At 41.2% G+C, this 5,000-nt stretch overlaps 1 protein-coding gene across 1 annotated transcript in view; it reads left to right on the forward strand.

Moving 5' to 3' along the window:
• Positions 1-5,000, forward strand: part of LOC143118752 (uncharacterized) — a 75,648-nt gene that overhangs the window by 14,607 nt on the left and 56,041 nt on the right. The window lies entirely within an intron of this gene.

The raw sequence follows: 5,000 nt of genomic DNA on the forward strand, positions 1-5,000 counted from the left end.
TCTATTCTGTTCTCTGTGTGTGTGTGTGTGTGTGTGTGTGTCTGTGTCTGTGTGTGTGTTTTTAATCCGGCCACAGTGTTGTTTGTTAAAACCACAGTCTGCTTTCCACAAGTAGTTTACCTGTACAGATGGTGACTTTAGTAGTTGATGCCTGGTACAAACTGTACTGCGCAAGAACTAGCCTAAGGACTTCTTCTAAGAAATTCTTCTGTGATATGTCTGGTGGAAAAAAAGCCCTCTGTAATCCTATAGAAGTGATCGCCCACGAGGAGCTGTCCAAGGTGCTCCCAGAGTGTCGCCTGCAGTTTAGCTAAACCGGATAAGAAAAGAAATGTGTTAAATAAATGTGCCGCCAGTGACTCTCCTGATGCCTACAGTTTAGCAAGCTAAACCGGGTAAGAAAAGAAATGTGTTAAATAAATGTGCCGCCAGTGACACTCCTGATGCTTACTGCGACCACTCAGGAAGCTGAAGCAGCTGTTTTGTAGTCAGTTATGTATTCCCACCATGCACGTCCTTGCCCTCAAATGCACGGTGGCAGAGAGAGAAGTGGTGTCAGAAGAGACCCCTGTTCCTACAGCCGCCCGACCAAAGAACAATCAGCCGCACGTAGCAGCGATCCCGTAGCAGTGATCCCATCAGTGCAAAGCGGTCTCGGGGGGAACATAAAGGCAAACCGTTGTGAAGCAATATAAGGGGTTTTTACAGGAGGCAATCCACGTTTATTGGCTATCACGGCGCTACAGAGGCTGAGTATTGCACATTATGGGAGACAAAGCAGGGGTTTGGGGGGGGGGGGGGGGCGCCGTAAGGGAAGCTATTTGAGGAACTTCTGCTTCATCTGAGGTGGTAGGACAGTATAATGCTTTTGTTGCAATGAAGTCATTGCCTATAATGTAGAAGAAATATGAGAACAAAGACCTAATCAATGTTAGGTCCATGATAGCCTGGCCACAGCCACCTAGATCTCCTTTCAGGGAGATCCTAGTCTGGGACACCATAATAATTCACGTTTCCAACGGTCGGCAGATAACCTGCCCAGTCAGCGACGAGAGGGGATGACGCTAAAGTTTCGAAATCGAAAGTGGCCGTAGTAAACTGTGGTAGCAATGTCTGCAAACATCAAAAATGGCTGTTGAAAGAATGTGCAAATGTATTTACGGCCAAGGTAGGCCTGCATACATTGTTTTTTGACTGTTGATGCTGTTTATTGTCCGTTTGTAAAGTTTAGGCGAAGTAGGAAGTAACGTTAGGAGTCCCAGATCAATGTGATTGGTTATGCTGGACCAATCGTCGAGTGAGGGGTGGGGGCTTGTAGAGTTCACAAGATGCGAGATATGATGCAGAATATATGCGGCCGCTGCCTGTCACAGCTGCTGTTTGTTTACAAAGTGTATGCATTATGTAGGCTAAAGAAGAAAAATCTATTGTGCGTAGGCTAATACTTGAAGTAGTCACGTAAGTGCCCACTTGAAATTGACCTACAGTATTTGTATGTGTGCTTCGAATAAACACATTTATCTGTTTTCAACGTTATGTAGCAGAATTACTTGGCTATGGAACCCCAAATCTGGTTTGCGTTGGAGAGAGAGAGCATGCACAAACTTTATGGTACCAGCCAATTCAGTAGGCTAACTCAAAACTTCAAGGCCATCATATACAACGTTTTTAAGCAACAAACAAAATACTAACATAACAGTGAAGTGGTTCGTTTTTCCACGGTTTATTTTTTCCAAAAGCATCCTCTCCCCATGTGTCTATTGCATTTACGTAAGGAGCTTGGAACAAAGTTGGGTTTTCTTCGTTTTCATTTTCTCTAGGCATATTTATGCTCAACAAATTAGTGTTGCACGGTGTATCGATACTAAAAAGGTATCACGATCCCTTCACGCAAAAAACTATACGATTTTCGACGTTTTTAGAATCGATACTTTATTAAAATAATAACGTTCTGTGTTTGTGTGAACTGCTGCTCTCACTGCTCCTTGCACGCATCTAGGCAAGTGGGCGTGTCAAGCAGGCAGCTCTGAGTGAGTGAGTGCACAGCCAACGTCAACATAGTTCTTTGCCGACAGTCCTCAGCCTTGTGGATAAAACAAAAGGTGAAGTGAAATCTGCAACTATTTCGGATACATCGCGAATAGTGAAGGCAAGCCATCAGGTACACACAGGCCCGTTTGAAAAATATGTTTCAAAGTCATTTAAAAGCAGTAGGCTACGCATGAAACTTGGCTAAACACCTCGCAGACATATCCCAACATTTTTAAAGAGTTCAAAAAACGACAGGTTAACGAATATGCTATAGAAAACACGACTACATGGTTAGTGCCAAGTTATTCTCTTCTGTTTTAGTCTAGCCTAAGTGAAACGAGTATATGGTTCTCTGGGATAAAGCGAACCTTCCTTCATCAATGCATTTTGACGAGACATAACGAGCTGTAGGCCTAATCATTTTGACGAGACATAACGAGCTGTAATCATTTTGACGAGACATAACTTGTAAACAATCTATTTCATGTTTGGTCAGTACTAATGGTAATATTTGTCATGGCATGTAGACTGCAATTTGTTTAATAATTATTGGCCAGATGTAAGATAGGATACCCGAAATGCGCTAATTAAAGCCCACGGCATATAATACCACCAAAGCGTGTTGAGTCCTAATAATAATAGCGGCTTATTGTTACGTGGTAGCAAATCATGTTATCAAAGAAATAGATGTAATGTAGGAATGCACACAGATATATTGCAACAGGTAGGCTAATGGTGTAGGCCTATCTGACGAAGACCTGAGTGGTTGGAATGTCGTACTTGTACACTGGGCGCAAAGAAGACAATCCTCACATTTTTACCTTTGCAACTGTCAAAAAAATCCCATGAACACGGGAAGGCCTAGGGTAGCCTATACTGTACATCAGATGGCCTAAAGATTAGGCCCCTCTGCATAGCATTCAGTGATTTGCATGCAGTAATTTCAACACTGACCTTGATCTAGCCCAGTTTGGCTATTTAAAGCTACTTTATTGCCAAAACAACACAATGTAAATGAACTATAACAAACAATAAAGGACTTAATCACACAAAGTAGGCCTACTATTTTACTGACTATAAAAAATGATAATTATGTAGGAAGTTTAGAACCCAGAGTTGCAGAGGTACAAAAGTGCACCGAATTCAACACAAATGATTCAATACACTTGGAGGAGGTATGAGTCCTTTCTTTTCCAGATATCTTAGGATTTCGCCGTAGTATCGTTTCAGTATTGAGCATCGTGATATTTATGGCAGGTATCGTATCGAAGTCATAATTTTGGTATCGTGACAACACTACAACAAATACCAGCGAGCTCAGCAGTGAGGTCATGAGAAGGCTATCAATGAACAGAAAACCGACCGTGTTGGCTAACAATTTATTAAATAGCCTACTCCTGTTATTGTCGTCAACGACGTCGCTGTAGGCTACTGCCTTTTCAGCGCCTTCTGCTTATGATTATTCAGTCTTTTGAATATGTTTGGCCTTGCCATGCAGTTGTAGGCTACAACGTGTCTCTTGCCGTTCCCTTCATGTGTTCTATCAAAATGTTGTATGCCCTCATGGACAGTAGCTCCGTGAAGTCTGCATCTTTCCAGGTCGGAGATTTTCTGGACAGCACTATGCCACTCCATCATAACATTGGCATTTAAGTCAGATCTAACCACATGGACGCACGAAAGAAACGTCACCGACACGCCCTCTCACTAGGTGTGAATTTTAACCGCATGTTCTACGCTTCATTCAGACACAGCACATTTACATAATGTCCGGAGGAAATACTAGGGGGGGAGTAGTAGAACAACTGGCCTAATTCGGCCCCACCGTTTAACATCCACAGAACCTCCGGTCTTACACGTATGTCTGTAAGCGCTTACTATGTAGTAGCAATGTCTGAAAACATAAAAAATGGCTGTCGGAAGAATGCGCAAATGTATTTACGGCCAAGGTAGGCCTTCCTGACTGTTGATGCTGTTTATTGTCCGTTTGTAAAGTTTAGGCGAAGTAGGAAGTAACGTTAGGAATCCCAGATCAATGTGATTGGCTAGGCTGGACCAATGATTTCAAAGTTAACACTATGTCTACGCCGTCACCATGCTAGTGTTGGAGAGATTTCCCAATCGTGAGCGTTCAGACTGTTCACAAAGTGAATGAGTTTGGTTTTAACCAGACTAGGTTCAATGAAGCCTACAGTTAACACTGTAACAATGTAGTTAAAATGTTTGGTTTGGATTGAGGGAGGTTCAGTTACAGTCATACACTTTCCCCTCCATTTTGATTTGGAAATCTGGAATAGAAACCAACTAGTGTTAACATGGCACCAAAATTCTGCCTTTGATATATGATGCCTCTCACTAAAAGTATCTCACTAAAACAATACCATGGTAACAACCTCGGTATCATAATAGAATCATAATAGAAAAAAAAGAAAAAGCCTAGTCAACAGAACTGTCTATGAAACATGCAATTCTTTTTTTAAACTGATAAGAAATACTTTTTTTAATTTAAAACTTGATTGAAACACATTTAGTATTCACACCTGATTAAAGTTTGAGTTTATGGAATGTGGTTTTCATAACATAATTAAGGGTCATAAATGAATTCCTGGGTATTGTGATACCTTTCTTGTATTGGTGCCTTGTGCGACACTAAAACCAACTGTTACTTTGAAATCCTCAGGTATATTTATGGCAATGCAAGTTTATTCATGTGCTTTAACCTATCAAATAAACCTTACACATAGTACATAAAGTACATTAAAATGTTAGGGAAATTATCCAAACTCTTAGCAAAGCTGTAGTAACTATTTATTTAATTTTATTTATCCTTTATTTGACCAGGTGATGTCCCATTGAGATATTCAAATCTCTTTTACAAGGGAGCCCTGGGGCAACTTCTCTAAACTTTCAAATCAGCATGCCATGACTTCTGGAACGATGTGGTGGTACTTTGTTTGGTTTGCCAATAC

This window comes from Alosa pseudoharengus, unplaced genomic scaffold (genome assembly GCF_046254945.1).
Source record: "Alosa pseudoharengus isolate Yale_2024_CS ecotype anadromous, Long Island Sound unplaced genomic scaffold, YU_APseudo_1.1 YU_APseudo_1.1_scf_12, whole genome shotgun sequence".
In the NCBI taxonomy this organism is placed as follows: Eukaryota; Metazoa; Chordata; class Actinopteri; order Clupeiformes; family Clupeidae; genus Alosa; species Alosa pseudoharengus.